The sequence below is a fragment of the Pseudorca crassidens genome, chromosome 10 (assembly GCF_039906515.1).
Source record: "Pseudorca crassidens isolate mPseCra1 chromosome 10, mPseCra1.hap1, whole genome shotgun sequence".
Classification (NCBI taxonomy): domain Eukaryota; kingdom Metazoa; phylum Chordata; class Mammalia; order Artiodactyla; family Delphinidae; genus Pseudorca; species Pseudorca crassidens.
In genome coordinates this window covers 103,959,328-103,982,104 of record NC_090305.1, presented here as the reverse complement: position 1 = coordinate 103,982,104, position 22,777 = coordinate 103,959,328, and the positions used below count along the sequence as shown (strand labels likewise).

The window sequence follows — 22,777 nt, the reverse complement described above, 5'->3', positions numbered from 1 at the left end:
GCATAGAATTGCTGGCAGATCGTTTAAGTGGATTTTTAACCTTATGAGAAATTGCTGAACTGTTTTCTGCAGTCTCTGTGCCATTCCTGCCTCACCAGCCATGGAGGAGAGTCCTGGATCCCTCCAGCTGCCGAGTGGAGATGGGCCGGGTGGGAGGGGACACAGGGAGGAGGCCTGCAGTCACCAGAGGGAGATGAGGGTGGCCTGGCCTGGGGAGCTGAGAACCTGGACAGCTGAGCTGCGTGGTGAGTGAATACACAGGCGCACGTGTTCCCTCCCCACAGGTTTGTCTCCTGCACTGACACTGTCCCCTTCCCTGGGGCAGATTTGCTGTTCCCACCAAGGGAGAGGGGGAAGGGCACCCTGGAGGCCTGCCACCCACAGACCGCATCCAGGCAAGGGCTTCCTGGGATCCTCTGTGCTCCGGCCTTGTGCTGGGCACTGCCAGGGACCCCTGCCTACTGGGTGCTCCCAGTCGGGCTGAGATCCAGGCTGCTGGAGGGCAATGGGCAAAGCGCTTTGGGGGAAGGAACAGCATGGGGGAGGGAAAGGTGTGGGCGAAGGCCGGGAGGTAGAAAAGCCCAAGACACGCAGGCGGGAGGGTAGGCAAGCGCCTGGTTAACCAAAGGCTAGACTGTGTGCAGCGCCCTGTGTGAGCCTCCACTTACTCCTCACAGCAACATGGCATAGGGGTTGTGACCAGTCTGGTTTGACAAATGGGGAAACTGAGGCACAGGGTTACACGATTCCCTCTGGGTCCCACAGCCCCTGAGAGATGAAGCCGGGATTTGGCAGCAGATAGGAGGAGGGTGGGTGGGCGGGAAGCAGATTGCTGAGGCTAGATGTGCCAATAAGGCCTCTATGGTGCCACCGTCTGTCCGTCCACATCCAGAGATGTCGACACGGCCGTGCCCGGGAGAAAGTGACCAGGATGGGGACCACTCGGCCACTCCATCACCATCCCTTCCTCTCTTCAGGGAATGAGGTTCTGAGAGGCATGGAGGCGCCAGATGACCCTCGGCAGGGCTGGTGCCAGGGCCTCCCTGCACTGGCCGGATGGCCCAGCATGGCTGGACCCTAGCAGTATTTCAGCAACTCTTGTTGATCGCCTGATAGACGGATGAGACGGACTATTCCCTGGCAAGGGACGAAGGGTTTTGTTCAAAGCCCTGGATCGATTTTACTTTATTATTGCCAGCTGCTGAGAAAAGCATCATCGAGCAGCTTTTTCAAAATCTCATTCACTGCCTTTGAGTCCAGGGCCTTCCGTGAGCTCTCCCCGCAATCGATTTCGGTTCTTGGAATGGGAGGAGTTTAGTCCCCAAGGAATTTCAGGCCAGGATGTGGCTTCTGAAGTAAACCTCTGCCTGGGTTTCCTTGAAGGTCCCTCCTCCTGCCAACATGTTCACTTCCTTGGTGCTCACAGCCTTGTCCTGGAGCTTCAGACACCCAACTCTGGCAGGGGGACAGGGACGTGCACAAAGGACACCCGGGTCTCACACTCAGCCCTTCGCAGGGAACTGGCCGGGTGGGGGCTGGCCCCTGGGGAGCCGCATCCCCATGTGAGGGGGTGGTTGATGCCTCTCGGCTCCAAGTGACAGTAGGTAAGTGCCCTGAGGTGGCTTCATCTTGCCACCTTTTCCAGAGAAAGCAGACATTCAAGTTTGTAAAATGTCAACTCTTCCAAACTTTCATTCACGGCAATTAACTCAAAATATTTTAAAGCTCAGTGGAGGCCAAAGAAGTACATCTGGGAGCCGGACTCAGTGCAGAAGCACCAGCCCCGGCAAGTTTGAGACCTCTTGTCACAATGGCTCAGTGATGCCGGACTAGATCTCCTATTATGGGTGAGGAAACTGAGGCCCAGCGGGCATGCAGGCCCAAGTCCCAGCAGAAGGGGGCTGGAACCTGGGGGTTTCTGGCCTCCATGCTGGCTCTCCCCACCTCGCCCGGCCCTTCTCTGCCTCTTGCTGCTTCGCCTTGGGGTGGAGGTTGGAGCATTTCCTGGTGCCTTTCCTCCTCCTCCTCTCTCTCTCCCTCTCCTGCCCTCTGGGGTTGGGTTGCGGTCTGGCAACCACTAAAGGCCCCAGAATCCCTTCAGTTAAGAGTGTGGCCTCTGGAACTAGATGGCCTGCTGAGTGGCCTTGGGCAAGTTACTTAATTTCTCTGTGGCTCAGCTTTCCTTTCTGTAAAATGGGGGAGATTAATAGTACCAACCTCACAGGGTGGTTGCAAGGACTCGGCAGGTTAAGGTAGTTAAATGCGTCGTACAGCGCCCGGCATGTAGCTAAGTGCCGTACAAGCGTTCGTTAAAATAAATGCAGCGAACATTTGCTGAGCACCTGCTGTGTGCCAGGCCCAGGTCTCCATGGAGGCACAAAGGGCAAGGCCCTGTCCCTCGTGGAGGTGATGGTCTAGAGGAAGAAGGCAGGTGGTTGAAAGGGCCTCATCCGTGGTCCTGCACCGATAGCGTCTGCACTGCACCGGCCCACCTGGAGGTCAGCCGATTCAACAGGCCTTTCCAAATGGCAGCCGTGGACATGCCGCTCCCCATCACAGGTCCAGTGGCCTCCACTGCCCTTGCAGTGGCCCTCAGGCCCACGTTTCCTTTGCTTAGGGCCCCCCACTCCTGCCAGCAGGCCTACGCACAGCAGATTCCTCTGCCTGGAACACGCCCCCTCTCCCTTCCCCTCAACCCTCTGGCTTAGTCACAGCCTCCTCGTGGTTCAAACCTCAACGCCAGGGTCACTTCCCTGCGCTGTGACCTGCCACTTTGCGCTGTGTGCAGTGACACACAGGGGGTCTGGGGAGTTTTTGCTTGCCATCTGCTCCTTCAGCTCACGGGGGAGCCTCACACACATCAGGAGAAGGGGACAGGTGTGGGGACTCAGTCGCTCGATCTCCAGCTTTGCTTTCCTCACCTATAAAAGGGGGGGCGGGTACTCTGAACTCAAAGGAGAGAGCTGAGTGCCCAGAGTAGATGCCACCCGGGGTGGCTGGGGTGCTAGAGGCACTGCCGGTCCCTCGGTGCTTCCTGGAGGAAGGGGCACCCGGGCCAGCAGAGAAGGGCAGGGAAGGCTCTGGAGAAAGTTGCAGGAGGGTATGTGCCAGTGTCTGGCTTGGCTGGAGCTGCCATGGGGGCAGCCTCTAGAAAGTCAAGATGGAGCCAGAGAGCAGGAGCCTCAGTGAGGAAACCAGGGAGGGATGAAGGGTCACCCCCGAAATCCTGCTCCTCGCATCCCTGTGTGCCGCTTCTGGGGCCGCTCCAAAGAGGGGGTTACACAGCGCTTTCAGGAGGTGGATACAGGCGGGGCCAGGTCTGGCAATGGGATGGCACTCTATGGGGCCTGTTTGGTATTTCTTCTTTCAACCTCTATCTAAAAGGTTCTCTGCACACAGCCTCCCAGGTGCAGGGACGGAGTGAGAGAAAGTGAGAGACCAGCACTGGGCTCAGAGAGGGGAAGGGCATGCTGGAAGTCACAAAGCACTTCCCTCAGGTCTGGCCAGGGCGTGGATGTGGAACGTGGTCTCTGAGGACCTGCTCATGCAAATAAGGACAAGAATAATGGCACTTTCCCCATTTTAAAAAATTTTTATTTATTTTTGGCTGTGTTGGGTCTTCCTTGCTGCGCGCTGGCTTTCTTTAGTTGCGACGAGCGGGGGCTACACTTCATCGCGGTGCACGGGCTCTTCACTGTGGTGGCTTCTCTTGTTGCGGAGCACCGGCTCTAGGCATGCGGGCTTTAGTAGTTGTGGCACTTGGGCTCGGTAGCTGTGGCTCGCGGGCTCCAGAGCATAGGCTCAGTAGTTGTGATGCACGGGCTCAGTTGCTCCGTGGTATGTGGGATCTTCCCGGACCAGGGCTCGAACCCATGGCCCCTGCATTGGCAGGCGGATTCTTAAGCACTGTGCCACCAGGGAAGTCCCACATTCCCCATTTTCATTTAAAAATAGACACTCACTTGGCACTTCTGTGCCGGGAGCTCTTCTGAGCTCTTTGCACTGTTAACCTTGGGTCTTCATAGAAGCCAGAGAAGATAAATTCCATTATTCATATTTCCATTTTACAGATGAGGAAACTGAGGTAAGGAAGAGAGCCTGAGTAGTCCCCCAAGGTCAGCCAGCCAGGGCAAAGCCAAGAAGCCGGGGTGGTTTCACATCACTTTCTCAGGCCACCCTCCGGCCTGGGTGAGGCGGGAGGGTGGAGTGGCTGTGCCTGGTTTTGGGGGGGGAGGGGGGGTTGGGGGGTGCATACAGAGGCTCAGAGAACCTGGATGCCGCCCAGGAAGACGCAGTGGAGTGCTTCAGACCTCACCACTCAAGGAGCCCTGGCCCCACCCCATGAGCCAGGTGGGTGGCGAGTGGTGAGCTTGGTGGCTCGTGTTGGGAGGGAGCGAGTAGGTGTCGTGGGCTCTCTCGTTCCTAATCGGAAGACAGGAGGGGGCTGAGGACCCGCTGCACTCACTCCTCGGCTCCAGGGTTTGGAGTAAACGGTTTCCTCGGAAAGAGCGCTCTTAAGGGGGTAGGCAGGGGACCGAGTGCTCGCCCGCCGCATGAGGGTGTGTGCACGCGCGCTCGGCGAGCCCGGGCTCTTTGTGTCCGAGCCCGAGCGCGCGTGCGTGTGCGGTGTGTGTGCGTGCGTGTGTGTGCGTGTGTGTGCGTGTGTATGTGTGTGTCCGCGTGTGGGGCGGGGCTGGCGCCCGGCCCCGCCCCCGCCCCGCCCCCGCCCCGGCCAAGCTGGTATTTTTCCACCCAGCAGGATGGGTGATGCTGAGAGCTGCCTGCTCAGACAACAGACACGCGAGGTCAGGAAGAAGCCGCTTATAAATTACCGCTTCCTCCGCGCCGCCGCCAGCGCCGAGCTTCGGGTCCTGGCTGCAGCACCGCTCGCTGGCCGGCGCCGAGTCCCGAGGACCACGAGCTCAGAGGCCGAGCCCAGCCTACAGGGAGCGCCGAGCGCGGACCCCGCGGGCCAGAGATCGAGCCGGCTGGCAGCCCTCGGTGAGCGGAACCGAGCGCAGACGAGTGCAGCGACGCGGCCGCCCCAGGTACCGAGGGAGAGGGAGCCGGGCGCGCGGAGCCCCCTCCCCATCCCCGCGCCCCAGCTAGCCCCGACCTCCTCCCCGCCCAGGGACCCCGTTCCGGCGCCCCTTTCACCACCCAGGGAGGGACGGAGGGTCGCCCGCTCAGTCCCCCTGCGGGGCTGTTATTGTTTCCCGGGCGAAGAGGCTCGGGCTTCTCGTGCAGGAGCCAGGTGTGTGTGTTTGTGTGTGTCTCTTTTGGTGTCTCGATCTCACTGGGGGTCTACATGTATCTCCGTGTGTGTCTGTGTGTTTCTGAGGGTGGCTGTTTCTCCATGTTCCCAGCAGCATGCACTTGTGTGTCCCAATGTGTGCCTGCTGTTCTGTGACCTGAGTTGTACATGTGTGTGTTCTAGTGTGTGTCTGTGATACCTGTGTGGCTGTGTCTTCAGATGTTTGCTCTTGTGTGTCCTGGAGTGTGTCTGTGTGAACCTGTGTGTGTGTGGCTGTATCTCCGAGTACGTGGCTGTGCACGTGTGTGTCCCAGAGTGTGGCTCTGTCTCTGGGTCCCTGGTTTCGGACACTCATGTGCTCTCGACTGTACCCGAGGGAGTGTCCCCGGTGCCTAGAGGGCCACACAGCCAGAGCTGGTTCTCCAGGGCAGGCGCTGAGTGGGTAGAGGTGACAGGGCGGCATGGCTCCAAGGGTGCTGCCTGTGTGCAGCGTGCAGGTGGCAGTGCCAACGTCCAGCAGCCTTCAGTGGCAGGATCCAGGCCCCGAGGGACAGCTGGGAGCCAAGTGGACAGCGGGCAGGGAGAGCAGGACACATCCATCTCTAGACCTTTCCCTTCCTTCTGGGGGTTCCTCTTTTGAGCTGGAGGTTCTGGTCCCCCTCCCACTAGGAAAGCCAGAGAGAGGATCTCAGAGATTTCATCCTCCAGCCGCTGAGGTTTCGTCCTGGACTGGAGGGGGACCTCTGGGCTACCCTCCCTGGCACTCAGAGGGAGGTGTGTGCTGGGCAGGGCCACCGGCCTGGCTATTTTGGTCACTGCCCAGCCTCTGCCAGATCCTGGCCTCCCCCAAGACCAGCCCCAAAAGCTTGGGAGGCAGCCTGGACCCCCATTTCCTGCCTGGAGAAATAAATCAGCTCAGTAACCCCCCGGACACTTGAACAGAGGGTCTCGGGGCTGAGGTTAAGAGGCACGTGGCTCCATTTGGACTTGGGTGAATTGGCCCATGCTTTGGCACCGCTGATGTTCAAATAAATGTCATGGGGGAGATCTTTTTTAAATTTCTTTTTAATTTTTTCTTGGCTGGAAAGGAGGGGATCTCATCCAGAGTCTCCCAGCCAGAAGGAGTTTATTTTTATGGGAAAGAGCGGGTGAGCGCTTAGCAACCGCCTGCCTCCCTCTCGACCAGGGAGTCATCCGGGGAGTGTGGGGTGGGCACAAGGGAGGTGAGGTGTGGGGGCGGAGTGGGGGGAGGAATTTCATCAGGATGGTTTTGGGGGCGTTTGGACGGGGCCCGAGGGCACTGGCTGAGAACCCATCATAGCGTAGGAGTGGGGGACTGGCTAGAGGTCTTGGGCCTGGCTCAGCCCCCTGTTGACCTTGGGCAAACTTTTTTTGTCCTCTGTTTCCTCATCTGTAAAATGGGTGGAGTAAAGTGGTTATGGGGTAAGCTGAGAACGAAAGGCAGGAGCTCTTCCCCAGGGAGCTGAGTCCAAGTACTGTGCCTCTGTCTTAGTCGGCAGGCGACCTTGGGTGATTCCCTCAGCCACTTTGAACCTCAGCTTCGCTGTCTGGGCAGCAAGGACGCCAAAGCCGGCCTCACTGCGTCCTTGAGGGGATTGAGGGAGATGAGGCTGAATAAGCCTGTGGTAAGCTGTAAAGCCGGGCTCGGCTTCGGAGCTGCCGATTAGAGGGTGTCACGAGGTCCTAGGTCACTGTGGTATGTGGCAAGGGCCAAGGCTCACTCTCGAGCTCTTGTCCTTCGGGGATGTCCTTGTACTGACCTGTGGCGCAGCCACAGTCACCTCCCCTGCCCCTTCCCTCCCAGCTCATCCTGTGGACATGTGGTCCCATCCGCTTTGTGGAGTCGGGAGGCCCTGGCGAGCGGGTAGTGCCCCTTTTACAGATGGGCAAACTGAGAGCCGCCCAGAGGACTTTGCCTTTATTGCACAGCAGCAGGATTGGGCTTCAAAGGCTTTCCCTGGGCCAGCCGCGAGTTTGGGCTCTGTGGGGCTTTAGTCCCTGATGTCCTGGGGAGTTGAAATTGGACCAGAACCTGGGGAGAACAAGGGACAAAGGCTCCAGGTCTTCGGGGTTGGAGGGTGAGGGCGTGGGCCCCATTGGCACCTGGATTCTACCCCTGGTTACTCATTCTCCCTTCTCTGTGCCTCTCAGGGAGCCCTGCCACTCTTCCTACTCAAGTGTCAGCCCCCCACGAGGCAGTGTGGGCTCTGGGGATGGTGTTTTCTATCACCTGTCAGCCTATCAGCTTGTCAAAGGATTTGGGAGCTTGTGAGACTTCATCTGGAAGTCTTTCCAAAGGTCCCGAAATGATAAGACACTTGTGAGTCATTCAACACATTCCTGTGTATAGGAAAGAGGTGAAAAATAAATTACAAGGAACACCTGGGATGCAGCCTGGTCACAGCTGGAAGGGGTCTGGGTGGGAATTCGGGCTGGCCTTGGAACCCCAGGGCCACCCGCCAGGTGTGGGCTGACCACCGCCCCCCACTCCCCGAACTTCTGCCGAAGGTCATAAGTGAGGGTCGGATTCTTCGGGGCTACATCTCCGAAGAATGCAATCCCATGCTGCAATCCTGTCTCCAATCTCCATGTTGGCTAACTTATCTTGGCCAAAGTGTTCGTTTGAATTTACGGGTTCTGGGGAGGAGCCCTGGGTGTGGAAATGCCCAGGGTGGCCTTCAAGTGTGAATGGGAGCTCTTTTATAACATGCCTTGTTTCTTTGCTGTTGTCAGTTCTGGCCAGGCACTGGATTTGGGGTAGAATATTGGCTTTCGAGGATCTCATAGCCCAGAGGGAGACGGGCAGCACGGCAGCCGCTGTGACCACGCTGTGCGTGGGTGCCGGTGCTAAGCGTGCCTAGGTGGCAGGGTCGCAGGCAGAAGGCATTTCCGCTTCTTAGAGGAGGTGATGCTGCAGCTGGCAGCTTCTGTGGGCAGAGGAGCAGGGTGGGCTGGCATTCCGGGATGGGGGCATAACAGGTACAAAGGGACAGGGCATGAAACAGCCAAGCGTGTTTGTAGAACAAGCCTCGCAGGGACCCAGCTGGAGAGAGGAATAAGCCAGGTGTGGCGGGCCTTGAGCGCTGGGTAAATGGGGTTAGGCTTTATTCTGAAGGCAGCAGAGATAGAAATAGCATCAGGCTGGGTTTGGGGACAGCAGTGTCGAAGCCAGTTAAACCCGGGAGTCCGGGAGACCCTCATGGTGAGTGAGGAATTAGGCTGAGGTCCAGGACCGAAGGTGGCCGGGCCACTGCTAGTCAGGGCACAAAGCATTTTCCATGCCAGCGAATCTTGCCCTGAGCTCTTTTTGTAAACATGGGGTGAAGGCCCGGACATGCTGTCTAACAAGTACACAGGCCATTAACTGTGCCTCTGACCTCCCCGGAGCACACAGCCCTGGGGCCTTGGGTGAATTACATCTGTCCTGGACAAGGCTTCTTTTGGGGTTTCCCTGCCCACCTCACCTGCTCAGAGGCTCCTTTTGGAAACCTAAGCTGAGGGGCAGGGATTAGGGGTGCTGGGGAGAGGGCAGAGAGAATGGAAATTGCTCTTCTGTTTCTAAAAACCAACATAGAAACAACAAATCACCCAACACAATCAAAGGGGGAGGGGGGGTGTGGGGGAGGGGCAGGTCGCCTTAACTCTAGTCAGGCATCAGAATTACCTGAGTGACTTTGTACAGATTCAGGTTCCCAGGCCTGGACATATGGAATCTGAATCCCCAGTGGGTGGAGGCTAGGAATCTATATGTTTAAGTTTTCAACTGTGACTGTTAGAAATATGAATATGAAAATTGAGATATAATTTGCATTCAGTGAAATGCAAATATTCTGTTACAGTTTGTTGAGTCTTGATACACCCGTGTAACTACCATCCAGATCAAGATATAGAAAATTTCCAGCTCCCCTGGAAAGTTGACTTGTGCCCTTCCCCTCCCAGAGGCAACCAGTTTCTGATTTCTATCACCATTAGTTTTGCCAAGCCTAGAACTGGATGGATTTGTATGGTATATACCCTTTTGTGTCTGGCTTCTTTCTGCTTGATGATTTTAAGATGCATTCATGCTGTTGAGTATATCAGTAGTTCAGTCCTCTTATTGCTGAGGAGTAAACCATCATATGGATGCCTCACAGTGTGTTTATCCACTCTCCTGTGGATGGACATGTGGCTTGTTTCCAGTTTGGGGTGATGATGAACGAAGCTTCTGTGAGCCTTCGTGTACAAGTCTCTTTGTGGGCGTATATTTTCATTTTTCTAGGAGTGGAAGTGCTGGGGTGTAGGGTAGATGTTTGTTAACTTTATGAGAAACTGCCAAAAGGGTCTCTTTTAATTACGAAAACAGTAGATCTCAAGCAGTACAGCACTGTACAAACAAAAGGTGATTCTTAAAGATCATTTTTTTTTAAAATGCAATCTAGTCTTCAGTCATCTGTCCATCATCTCTATCTTCCTATAATAACAATAAAAGCCTTTAAGATTATACATTTTCCTCTGCATACAGCTTTGACTGTACCCCTCAGATATCTAGATGGACATATATATTCCTTTTTATTCTTTTCAGATCAGTTTTCATTTCAGTTTTGATTTCCTCTTTGACCCAGGGTTATTTAGGATCATCTGTTCAGCAAGCTAGCTGTAGTTCTGTTTTGTTGTTAACGAAAATGACATCATACTGTTCTTGGTTCTGCCACTTAACACTATTCAAACAACAGACCATTGTGGAACGGTCGCTTGTCAGAACATACAGATCTCCAGGCCATTCTGAACAGCTAGTCTGCATGTGGGAATCACTGACCGAGTCTGGCTTGTCTTAATCACCCCGAGTACTGCCACCTTAGTGAATGAAACGCTTCCACCCAATGGCTTTGAACTTACTCTGAAGGTGGGCAGAGAAGCAGCCCAAGGCAGCTCAGTATTCTGAGATGGGAAGGAACCAATACTTTTTCAGCACCACTAGGTCCTATCTCCCTTCCTGCATTTAAGCCCTGTGCCTGACTTGGGGGTTCTTATCTCCATCTTCTGGAAGAGTTCATCCAGTCTCAGAAAAGTGACTTACCGCCCCTCACACAGCTGGGACCTGGGAAGGAGAACCAGAACCCCTGCCCATCCTCGTTCCACTGCACATGCTTTTTACTGAGCACCTACAAGGTGTCTGGCATAGGGCCAAAGCCAGAGGGAGGGATAAAGAGACAGAACAGCCCCTGGGCTCAAGTAGCTCACAGTCTCACAGGAGGGGAGAAGATCTGTATCAGGAAGAGGTTAATGAACAATCCCAGCGGATTATGCCAAGGGCAGGCAACCCAGGCAAGGTGTCAGGGAGGGTGCGCCGTCCACTGGCTGGGAGTGTGGGGACTTTGGGGTCATGGAGTTAAGCCTCCCTGCCCACCCACTTAATGGATGAGGAGACTGAGGTCTGAATGAGGCCTAGATCAACAAGAGGGCCATTATTCACAGACTTAAGGTTCTCCCCCCGCCCCCCCCACTCCGGCCCACCTGCCATTCAGTGCTGATGAAGTTACGGACAGTGTTTTTACTTCTGTCTCACGCTTTCGATGACTCTTCACAGCTCTCCGATCCTGATTGTGTCACAGCAGTGGGAAGGGGGATGGAAGGGCTAAGCCATACTGATCCGAACGATTCCTTGGGCTTGGCTGTGCACGAGACACCTGCAGCATCTGGAACAGGGCTTCCTGGGCAGCGGGACCACCTGCTCAGGGCAGAGTGGAGAGCCTGGCTCTGGTGGGCAGCTCTGGCCACTGTGTGGGACAGAATGGAGGCAGTTGTGAGAGGGCTGGCGAGTGTCCCTGCTGGAGGGCGGGGCAGCTGCCTTCTGGTTCCGCTCACCTTGGGTCCTCACTGGACAGACACCGGCCCCCAGCTTTGCCCCCGCCCTCCTCCACTGAGCGGAGGCTGGGACCACATCTCTGTGGGGTCCCTAGTGTGGACATTCTGAGAGTTTTTTCCTTCCCACCGCTCTGCTTTGCACACGATGAGGGAATTCTACCATCCACTTTCCTGCAGAAAGTCCTTAACACAGCCAGGTTGCTGTCACCTGGTGGCGGTGGAGGGGTGTGGTTGGCCTTGGGTTTCAGCAGAGTCATGCTTCCTGGGGGAGGGGCTTCAGAAGGGGGCGGTCCTGAAGGCTCTGCCCTTTTGCCCCATGGCCATTTGGCACCTGGAGACAGTCAGCCCTGATGGCGGACTCAGGCCATGATTTTAAGAACATTCATTCTATCACCAGATGGCACCTGGTGTCTCCTCTCTGGGCGGATGCCACCACAGCTCAAGACAGCAACCTCCTCACCAGCCTCCATGCCTCCTGGGCTCTGTAGCGTCGGGGGCCAGCTCTCAGCATGTCACTCTCCTGCTCCCAAGCCTTCTGTAGCTCCCTAGTGCTTTGTGAAATCAAGTCCAAACTCCTTAGCCTGGCATTCAGCGCCCTTCATGATCTGGCTCCTGGCCAATGTTTATTGTCATCTGCCACCACTTCTCTCTGTTCCCTGTGATCTGGCTGGCTTCTGCCCTTAGTCCGAGCCTCAGGCTCTCAGCCCTGCCCAGACCTCAGCCCGAAAGGCTCTTCCTCCCTTCCCTCCTAATTCCCACTCTTCGAGGGCCAGCGTGAGGCCACCTGCTTCGTGAAGGCTTCCTGGAACCCCTTAATGGTGCGTGGCACATCGTAAGCACCCAGCAAAGATCCTCTGAGTCAAAGTGGACTTAACCTCGCCCTGCTCTGAGCCCTGTGGACCTTCTGGCTGGAACCCAGACCTGTGTGGTCTTACCTTTTTTCCAGCCACCTGACCAGAGGCATATCAGGGGAGTGACAGTTGCCCCAGCAGCCAGCCAGCACGGGGCCTGGCACACAGTAGGTGCCCAGCACAGAAATAGAGGCCGTCTGATTCCCTCTTTCCGGAAATGAGAGCCTATGATTTGAACATCTGAGTGGGTCCAAGCTTGGAAATTATATCCACCCATCACTATCTATCCTTCCAACAAATGTTTTTTCTGGACCCTGTCGTAGTCCCTGGGGATGTGGCAGGTAAACAGGATGGACCAACTCATGCTGTCAGGGAGCTGACCACAAGAGTTAAGTGAATTGTTACAGGAACACTGTGACACCAGGATTTGGATGTCCTTGGCCACTGACTTGCTGTGTGACCTGGGAAAGTCCTTTCCCTGCTCTGTCCTAACCTGTAAGGAAGCTTCATGTTTGAGGGAAATACCTGCTGGGTGAAGGGGGGAAAGACCCTTGTTTCTCTCTGTTGGGGAGCACGTGTCACTACATGGGTGATGGTCCTGTGGGATTTGATTGTAGTCCCATTGGTTTTCAGGATGTTTTAGCCCTCGCTCTGAAAGCGGGTACCCGATTTGGGGACTGGAGTTCAGAGATGCTCTGAGCAGAGCTGTAGCAACAGGATTTTAGTGGAAAACACTTCCTTGGAGAAGAAAGTGGGGTTTCTTTTAAAAATATTTATTTATTTATTTATTTGGTTGTGCTGAGTCTTAGTTGCGGCAGGCAGGCTCCTTAGTTGCGGCACGTGGGCTCCTTAGCTGCAACAGGTGAACTCTTAGTTGTGGCATGCACGTGGGATCTAGTTCCCTGACCAGGGATGGAACCCGTGTCCCCTGCATTGGGAGCATGGAGTCTTAAGCACTGCACTACCAGGGAAGTCCCAGAAAGTGGGGTTTTATTCCATCATTGGTAGAAGAGTATAGATCAGAATAGACCTTTAAAAAAAAAAAAAAAAAAGACCCAACCTGCCAGCCTCTGTTGCCGGGACTGAGCAGAATCTGTTTCTGCTTCCACTTCTCACCAATGCAAGGTGTGGGCTGTTTGCAAACGATTGCATCCCAGGCCTGAGACAACAGTACTAGTCGCTGCAAAATCGTCCGCCACGGGCAGCTCCAGGCCTCCTGTATGGTTTGTGTTGTCCACTCAGAGTTTTATAAAATCGAGACAGTGTTTTTTCAATGTGGGTTTTTTTTTTTTTTTTTTTTTTGCATCTGCCTCTGGCCATTTGGTTTCTCTGAACGGCCCTCCGTTGCTTGGGACCCGGCTGCCTTGAGGCAGGGACATGCTGCCTGTGGATCCTGGGCAGGTGGGAGCCTTCCTGCTGTGTTCCTTCAGCAGGACTGATGGTGCAGCGTAGGGAAGAGGGATTCCTACCCCTTTCAGGGGACCCGTAGTGCTTTCAAGGGGCATTTCAGGGCTGGAGCAGGAGAAATCCAGCCACCTCTACCTGCGCACTGCTCTGTGGGGGGCTGGGGGGTGGCCTGGCTGCAGCACGCACCTCCCAGGGCAGCCCCCTCTGCCAACCTCTGCTGGGAGTTCCGGGTGGCGCTGCAGGTGGAGAGGTGATTTGCCTCCTTGAATGTAAAGCGTTCAGCCTTCTGGAGAGCAGACCAGGCAGCCGGTCTCCGCCAAAACCCGCACATCTGAGATCTGTCATTTTTTCGGTGTATTTTGTTGCCGTGGCTGAACCGTGAGTTAAGTCCGATGGTCCTCACCTACTCGCTAAGCCCTGTGTCCCCTCCCCTCTCCTGAGCCGTCTGGGGGGCTTGTTAGTTGGGAGGCCGGGGAAGCTGGAGAATTTTTCTTCCCTCTCTCAACATTTCATTACCTTTGACCCCTGCCTGCCATTCCCCCAGGCCTAGGGGTTGTGAGTGCATCTTGGCTCTGCCCTGGGATGTTGCAAGAATGACAGTAGTAATTATAATGTATACCAGCACTCCTCAGACTTGGAAGATGTAGGCCTCACTCGCGATCTTGTTAAAATGCCCCTTCCCCGGCAGGAGGGCTAAGGTGGGGCTGAGATTCTGCATTTCTAACCAGCTCTCAGGTGCTGTGATGACGGTCTGTGCGGGTAGGGCACACACTGAGTAAAGGAGGCTAATCATGGCTTTTGCCACACTCTGTAAGCCAGGCCCTGTGCCTTATAAGCATCATCTTCCTAACCATCACAAAAGGTACCATCGTTCCCATTTTGCATGTGAAAAGCTGAGGCCCCAGAGAGAGCAGGTAACTCGCCCGAGGTCACACAGCTGGGAGGCGGCTGAGCCAGGCCAAGCTCTCTGGGCCAGTGCCACCTTGGAAAGGCTGCTGGTGGGGAAGCCCTTTTCTGCTGAATGGTGTCCATGGTCCAAAAGCCACAGGAGGCTTTTCAAGGCAGCCAAGTCGGATGTAAATCAAGGAGAGCCAGGGGCCAGCCAGGCCGCGCTGACAGCAGGGTGGCCCAAGGCAGTGTATCAGGACCAGGCCCGCTGCGGGATTTGGTGCTGGCGTGCGGCCTGGTTGGGGGAGCAGCTGGGGGATGCTCACAGCTCCTGTACGACCGGCGTGGGGCCTGCCTGGAGCCCAGAGGCACCAAGTCACACTTACTGCCTCCCCAGTATTTAGATAACTCCCAGGATGCAGGGCTGGCTGGAAGGGTCAGCAATGGGACAGGCGGAAGCTGGGACCTGTACTTTAGTTGTTTAAAGGCTGGCTCATCCTTGGAATCACAGGGGCACTTTCCCTTAATTGGCGGTCTGCTATGGGGACTGAGGGGCTGTGGTCTGCCTGGCTGGGCCTTCATTTTTACACTAGACACCTGCCCCAAGCAACTGGGAAGAGTAGAATAGGTTTAGAGTCTGGGTCCTCAAAATGTGGTCACTGGACGAGCAGTCTCAGCATCACTGGGAGTTTGTTAGAATGCAGTATCTCTGTCCCTACCCCAGCCCTGCTGGCTCAGACCCTGGGTAGTACCCAGTCCTCTGTGTTTTAACAAACCCTCCAGGCTTAACTTTGAGAAGGGCTGATTTCTCCATCTCCAGCCAAATGCCCAGGGCTAGGGGAAGATCAATCCTAACCTTTGCAATTGGCTAGAGTGGCAGGGCTGCAGGAGGACCGCAGATGTCATTTCATCTGTGCCTCCCTTTTCTGATGGCCTGAGTGTCAGAGAGATAAAGAGACATGCATAAACTTACACCGCAAATTCAAGGCAGACTTGGGTCTGGGTTCTTAGGGTTGCAAGTGGCAATAATCAGTTCAAACATTTACTGACTCCTTTAACAGAAAAGCCCAGAGTCGTACTTCAGGTATGGCTGGATCCAGATGCTGAGAGATGTCACTGGGGCTCAGTTTCTTTCTCTCCCTTTCTGGCTCCATGTCCCTCCTCTGTTGGCCCCATTCTTCTTGGGGTGCCCCCAGCTGCACAGGGTGTTGCCCGCCCGCACCCCCAGCAAAGCCATCCCAGCCTAGAAATAGCTTTCTTTTTTCCCAATATTTTCAGCCCAAGTCCCTGTTGTCACTCTCAGTGTCCAGTCTTGGTCATGTGCCTGTCCTGGAGCCAATCATGACAGCCCTCTGATTGGCTCAGCCTGGCTCATACACCCAACCCTGGAAATAGGAGGTGGGCTCAGCCCACCCAGAACCCCATGGGCTGAGAGTGGCATGTGGGGGTCTCCAGGGGGAATAGATGCAGGCTGTCCCCAGAAAAAAGGGTCCAGGTGCCAGCACAGTAGCTAGAGATACAGGGACTTGGTGCCACTTTTATTCTCCTCTGAGTTGGACTCATGCAACTGCTAATGTCTCACCTCAGATAAAATTATACTCTCGTTCCTCTGGTTCCTTTAACATTGTGCCTGTAATTGTGCAATGAACATGCTACCTTCATTTCCCCTTTGTCCCTCTTCCCTTGGTATGGTCCTGGATAACCAGGAACACATCGCCACTTCCACCACCCACACCTGCTGCAGACATTACTAATCCACCCAGACTTCACAGAGCCGTGCCTCCACCCAGAGAATGAAGCCTCGATGGCATCCGTGTCAGCCCCTGCTATGTGATTCCAGGCTCCAGGAGAGTGGCAGCCTCAGCTGTTTTGTTCACTGCCGGGTTCCAGTGCCTAGAACAGTACCTGGCATATAGTAGATGCTCAATAAATAATTGACTCAGCATTCCTACACGCAGTGCCTCAGACACAGTGGGTGCCCGTGTGAGCCTGGTGAATGTGGAAGCCCAAACACGGCAATGAGATTGTCTAATTTTGGGGACAGGGGGCTCTGTAGACTGCTGGACCCCAGTTCTGAGTCTGGGGAAGAGGCTCCAAGGGCAGGGCTGCAGGTACAAAGAGGAAAGAAGTGAGCAGCCCTGGAGGCCTCTCTGCTCTTCCACCACAACCCCCTTCCTTCCCTGCTAATCTGTTTAACTTGTTCATTGAAGTGTAAGCTCTTCCTTGATAAGGAAGCATTTCCTGGTTTTCTGCATTTTTTATTCCAGGAAACCAGGAGAGCCTTCCAGCACAGCTCTGCCGGTGGAATGAGGCAGAGGTGATCTGCCCCCACTTGCGTTGTTTCCCAACCAAGTCCAAAAGAACAGAGGTGGTCTATTTAAAAGAAAAAAAAAAAAAAAAGCTTCAGGGGTCAGTCACACTTGGGGAGTGCTTGGCTCAGCACGGTTCAGCAGGCTTCCTTGGCGCAGCGATGCTCAACCTCTAACCAGGTGATGAGTATCAGGTTCTCCATCTGGCTTCGGTGCATCCCTGTGCTCACAGGGGACGGTCACTCACAGACCTAGGCAAGTGGCTGAGCTCGTGGGGGGCTTGGGGGAGCGCAGACTTTTGGGTTAGGGCTGGGGAGCTGCTTACCTGTTCTCAGCCAGCAAGAAGAGCCTTTCCCCTCCTGAGTGCAGGCTGGGCCACCCACCCCTCCCAGCTCTGGTTCTTGCCACTGACAATTTCAGGGATGCTGGCGAGAGGTGTGTGAGCGTGTGCCTGTGTGTGAACACGTGGTGTGTGTGTGTGTGCATGCATGTGCGAGTGTGTGCAGGAACACCCGGACGCCTGGCTTTCCCCCGCCCCAGCCCCACTGGGTGTGGACGGGGCCCCTCCCAGTTGTGTGTGCTGGGTGGTCACGCGGAATAGAGTCTGGGTCCTGAGTACATCGCACCCTGACCAGATCTCTTCTTTCCTTCTCTGCCTTCTGTCCTTGCAATAGGTCCAGAGCGACAGCGCTTTGTGAGGAGCCTCCAAAACGTAAGTGGCATTTGACCTCCCCCTGGTCTCGGTGTCTCGCCACGGGTGGCAGTGACCCACGGTGGGCGCTCAGGAGCCCAGAGGAAGAGACAGAAGCCCCGAGGCCCCAGGACCTTGTCCACAGGTCACCTCTGGGTGGCGGGTCCACGGCCCGGCTTGGCCACCTGTGCACATCGGTGGCAGGGAGGTAGCCCTGCAAATGGGCTGAGCACTGATTTCGGAGTCCTGGCCTGGACCCCAGACTGGCTCTGCACCAGGCGGTGAGGAGGCCTTCGTGGACTTGATTCTAAGGTTCGGGGTCAGAAGCGTGTGAAAGGGTGAGCTGCTTGGCTCCCAGCAGACAGGATGCTCTAGGAATCGGGCTGCTGTCCCAACTATCTCTTTATTGAACGTTTTATTTTTAAAAAATTGAAAACCTTCAAGAAAGTTGCACGAATGTTACAATGAACTCCTCTAAGTCCTTCACTTAGATTTTCCCATTGTTAACATTTGCCTCCTTTGCTTCCTTGCTTTAATATATGCTATGAAAACAGTCACATTGATATCCTGGATCACTGGGGAGTTTCAGGCACGCTGCCCCTCTACCTCTAATCCTTCAGCATGCATTTTGTAAGAGCAAGGCCATTCATTCTCTTATATAAGTACACAACGATCAGCCCTGGAACATTTAACATTGACACAATTCTGTTATCTAATCTAAGAACTTAATGACGTTTTGCTGATTGTCTAGTATTTATAGAACCTCCCGCACCTCCACCCCAGTTCAGGATCACAGTAGCGTTTTTAAAAGGGGTTTAATGGAGCAGGAACCTGACTCAGTCACTTTTCTGCAGCTGCCTTCTACACCTTGATTTAAACATCCTCACTGTAGGGGCTTTCAAAGAAGTCTTTGACTCGTGACATTCAGTAAGAAGTATACTTTACAGCAGGATGCTGCGTGTACTTAACACACGCGTGAAACTGAAACGAAAGTTTCACGAAATAAAACTCGTAGCCTCACCGTCTGCAGGGCTCTCTGTTCTGTTCTGTTCTCTTTTATGAAAACGATAGCCCTGACCCTCTAAGTCAATAGATTGCGCGACCCACTAGTACACCCTGCTCTGGAATTTGGAAAACCTGGCTTCCTGGGCAGAAACTTCTCGGGATCCAGCTCCCCCAGGTCCGGGGCCGGGTTTGGTTGATTGGGGTCCCCTAGGAAGCCAGGACTGGGAGGAAAGCCTGGAGACCCTTGGCCTCTTGCTGCTGGTGGTGGACCCGATTCCACCCCAGTCATCAAGCTCCCAGCCCTGGGTCTCTGTCAGCGGCAGCTGCAGGCCTCCGGCACCACCCAAGACCTGCTCTTCATGCTGTGACATCAGATGCGGAGAATCAGGCTGGCGTATCCCTGGTGGTCAGGAGATGCCCCGCTCCGGGTCAGCCTCCAGAGTCACCACTGTCATAAATAGCAAGAGGAATAATCGCGAACATTTACGGAACTCTTTAACAACGTTCACCATGCTGCCGAGGGTTTAATGACAGCAGCAGATCTTATCCTGCACCCGTCCTGTGCTGGGCGCTGTGGTTCCACCATTTATTGAGCGCTTGCTCTGCCTTAGGCAGTGCTAGCACCTTAGTCGCCTGCAGTCCTCACAGTAGCCCTGTCAGGTGGGCACTGTACAATGGTGGTCCCCATTGTACAGATGGGGATACTGAGGCTCAGAGGTGGTGACCTGCCCGCCCCCTCACCCCCAGGTCACACAGGATTTGAACCTGGTTGATCTGACCCTGGTGCCAACACCATCCAGCATGGCCCTCCCCTCCCCCTCCCCCAGGCTGGAGCAGACTCTGGTCCAGCCCCTTCCTGAGGCCTCTCACTGGTTAATGAGTAGCCCAGGGCAGCCAGGAAGCCAGGTGCCTGCTGCTGTGAAGCTGGAATGTGAGTTCTGCTTCCAGATAAAGAGAATCTTGTGCAAGGGGCTTGGCCTTTAGAGGCAATAAACAGAGGCCGGCCACGGTTCCTCTCCCTGAGGCTTGCTGATCCGTCCATACTTGGTGGGAGCCCATTTTACAAGAGAGGCCGCTGAGGCTGAGAGGCCTGTGTGACGCCTCCTCCAAGCAGCCCTTTTGGTTTAGTCTTGCCAGAAGTGCTCACTGCCGCCTGACATGGCAGGCAGTGGGATTTGGAAGGAGGTGTCTTTAGAGAACAGTTGTCATCTCTGAAGTCTGAGCCCTGCTGGGTGTGCGGCCTTCACTTCCCACCTGCGAAAGGGGATGGTGATCGCTCTGGAGCCCCCGCAGGGTCAAAGAGCTGACAGATGTGTGCATGTCCGTTGGGTGTTCAGCAGACCCTGGGGTATTAATGAACCCGCCAAAAATAGTATTCCTGAGCTGGGGGCAACCGGGTAGTAGAAAGTCCTTGGAGCTGGAGAGTCAGACAGCCCAGGTTCAAATCCTGGCTCCATCCCTGGCCAGCTGTACAACCTTGAGAGGGCAGTCAGAGCCTCTCGGAGCCTCCTCTTCCCCACCTGTGAAATGGAACAGTAACAGCCCCGGGAGGAGCAGAAAGTGAGTATGGGATCAGGGGTAACGATCAGTCATCACAGTGGGGTTTAGAAGCGCGCAAGGGGCCTAACAAAGTCAGTGCCCCGCACCCAATAGCATTTCTTTTATTTATTTATTTTTTTATAAATTTATTTATTTTATTTATTTATTTTTGGCTGCATTGGGTCTTCATTGCTGCGCGCGGGCTTTTTCTAATTGTGGTGAGCGGGGGCTACTCTTTGTTGCAGTGTGTGGGCTTCTCATTGTGGTGGCTTCTCTTGCTGCGGAGCACGGGCTCTAGGCGCACAGGCTTCAGTAGTTGTGGCTTGCGGGCTCAGTAGTTGTGGTGCATGGGCTCAGTAGTTGTGGCGTGCGGGCTCAGTAGTTGTGGCGCACGGGCTTAGTTGCTCCGCGGCATGTGGGATCTTCCCAGACCAGGGATCGAACCCGTATCCCCTGCACTGGCAGGCGCATTCTTAACCACTGTACCACCAGGGAAGTCCCCCCAGTAGCATTTCTTATCTCATCTCTCACGTGGGATCCCCTGAGCAACTCCCCCCCACCTGAAAATCAGATCCACCCTCTTGGGTGCCCAGGAATTTTAGGGAGGGGCTTGTCGTGAGAATTCCAGCGGGGCCTTCTCCACCTGTGCCTCCCCCGACCTCACCGCCCTCCCTCCGCAGCTTGTAAACTCTGGCAAGGGAGGGGGTGTCGGTACGACCTCTGACCATCCACCAAAGCACTCGCTGCCTAGAAGGGCCAAGACAGTGAGAAAATGGTATTTATTGTTTGTTTACCCTGATTATAAAAGTCATACAATTTTTCAAAAATTGAGAGAGGGTTGGCATACGTCGATGTACATTTAAGGTGTACAGTGTGTTGATTTGGTCCATTGCGATTGCGGTATGAGTGTCACCGTAGCATTAGTTAACACCGCCATCCAGTCACTTAATGATTTCTTCTAGTGTTGAGAAGTAATATGTTTTTCATACAGAAAATTTGGAGAGCACAGAAAAGTCAAAACAAGAAAATAAAATTCATCTCTATTCCTACCATCCAGAGATAAGCACCTAATGGTACATTTATCCACGTTTGGGTAATATACCCTATTTAAAATTTTCCTTTCCAAATTGAACTTGTAGCATGGCTCTTTGGGAGCCAATTTCTCCCAGCACACCCTCCAACCTATTTCTGATAGCGTTTTGGGGTCTTGGGTCTTCCAAGTCCAGGTTTGGCAAACTTCTTAAAGGGTTGGATAGTATGTATTTTGGGCTTGTGGGCCATGGGCTCTCACCTCTGCTATTGCAGCTAGAACCCAGTCCAAGACAATAGGCAAATGATGGATGGAGCTATGGGCCAATAAAACTTTATTTACAAAAACAGTGCTGAACCTAGCCCAGGGGCCACAGTTTGCTGACCCCCTGTTCTAGTTTGTTTTGATTTGTTTGGGTAAACCATCATTTATTTAAGTAATCCCCTAGTGAGGAGAGATTGGCTGTGTATAGTTTCTCTTTTTTGAAAACCACTCTGCTGTGAACATTTTTTTTTCTATTTTTAATTATGGTAAAATACACATAACATAAAATTTGCTGTCCTGACCATTTTTAAGTCTACAGTTTAGTGGTGTTAAGTGTCTTCACATTGTCGTGCAGTCCATCTCCAGAACTTTTTCATCTTGCAAAACCGTGTGCAGTAAATTACACATTGGTCTGGTCAGGAAACTGGGATCGCTAGCATGAAGGGAGCGTGCATTTTTAAGATGCTCGCACTTGTTGCCAAATTACTGACCCTCCAGAAATTGCTCTAATGTCATCATTGACAGCCCTCAGTCCTTGAGAGAGAGAGGTGGCACGTTCCTGGTGAATGTGCTTTCAGGGTCTTAGGGGGCAGAAAATTTAAAACAATCCATCCTAGAGGAGCTGCTCCCAGTCTGCCAGCCTTCCTTTTTTGGGAAGAACATAAAAACTCAGGAAATATAAAATGCTATGAATCCTAGGCCTCCTCCGAGGCTGATAAATACACCCTTTAGAGGGAGGAGAGGTGTGTTTAAGACCTAATCTCACCATGAGCCTGGGTGTAAATGTCTTTTGGCCTCTACCTTGCTGTGTGACCCAGGGCATGTCACTTAACCTCTCTGGGCCCCAGGGTCTTCTGTCAAAATAAACATGGTGTAGAATCTCCCTTCTGTGGTTGTGGTGAGGATCAGGGAAGAAAAACTATGAACCTTCTCAGTACAGTGACTAGCCCATAGCAATTACTGAAAGTGGTACTTATCACTGTAATTGGTCTTCCTATTGCTACTGTTACTGTTAATACTTTTGATACCTCTATCAGGGTAGGCTGAACATATGGACAATAGCGTGCGCAGCTCTTTGCAATTCTCAAAAAGGTCTCCCATCTTTCATACTTGCATTATCGTATAGCGTAGTTATTACTGTCGCCACATAACAGGTGAGAGATGTGAGGCTCAGGAAGGCAGTGGCCAGCTTGAGGTCAGCCGTGTTTCAGGTCGGGACCTGGGGTGAGCCACGTCTTTGGCTTCTTAGTCTTGAAGTCAAAGGTGCTGGGAGACGGGGCCTCTGGACCACCAGGCCAAGCAGGAGCCGCGTCTTCTGGCCTAACCTGTGGCGGGAAAGCTTGGGCCTCAGGTGGAGAGAAGATTCCTTGGCTGTATCTTCCTGTCTTGGCTCTTACCCCAACGGGGGTCACACAGGGATTTCTTCAAGGAGAGAGATTATTATTTTAATGTGTGTGGTTCTTTCCCCACACCACCAATCAATCCTCCAGCACCAGCTGGGCATCCTACGACTTAAGTCAGTGTTGACGATACTGACGCTGTTGGTGTGGAGGTAGTCTCAGGTTCCCCAGGTGAAGGGCTCAGTCCCACAAGACTGCCCCCACCCCCGACTTTAGCCCGAATGGCTGTGAATCGGAGGGTCCCACGACCCGCTCCTCGGGTTGGATTAATTTG

General features: G+C 54.1%; 1 protein-coding gene across 2 annotated transcripts in view; it reads left to right on the top strand.

Annotated features, from left to right (window-relative positions):
* Nucleotides 1-4,759: 4,759 nt before the first annotated feature.
* The window catches only part of SLC6A6 (solute carrier family 6 member 6), a 79,951-nt gene continuing 61,933 nt past the window's right edge, over nt 4,760-22,777 (top strand). The window contains exons 1-2 of one of the 2 annotated variants that reach the window (XM_067755593.1): nt 4,760-5,048; nt 17,249-17,286. The gene's annotated coding sequence lies outside the window, so the exon portion shown is untranslated. The remainder of the gene's footprint in view (nt 5,049-17,248; nt 17,287-22,777) is intronic. The other variant, XM_067755594.1, reaches the window with a different exon arrangement.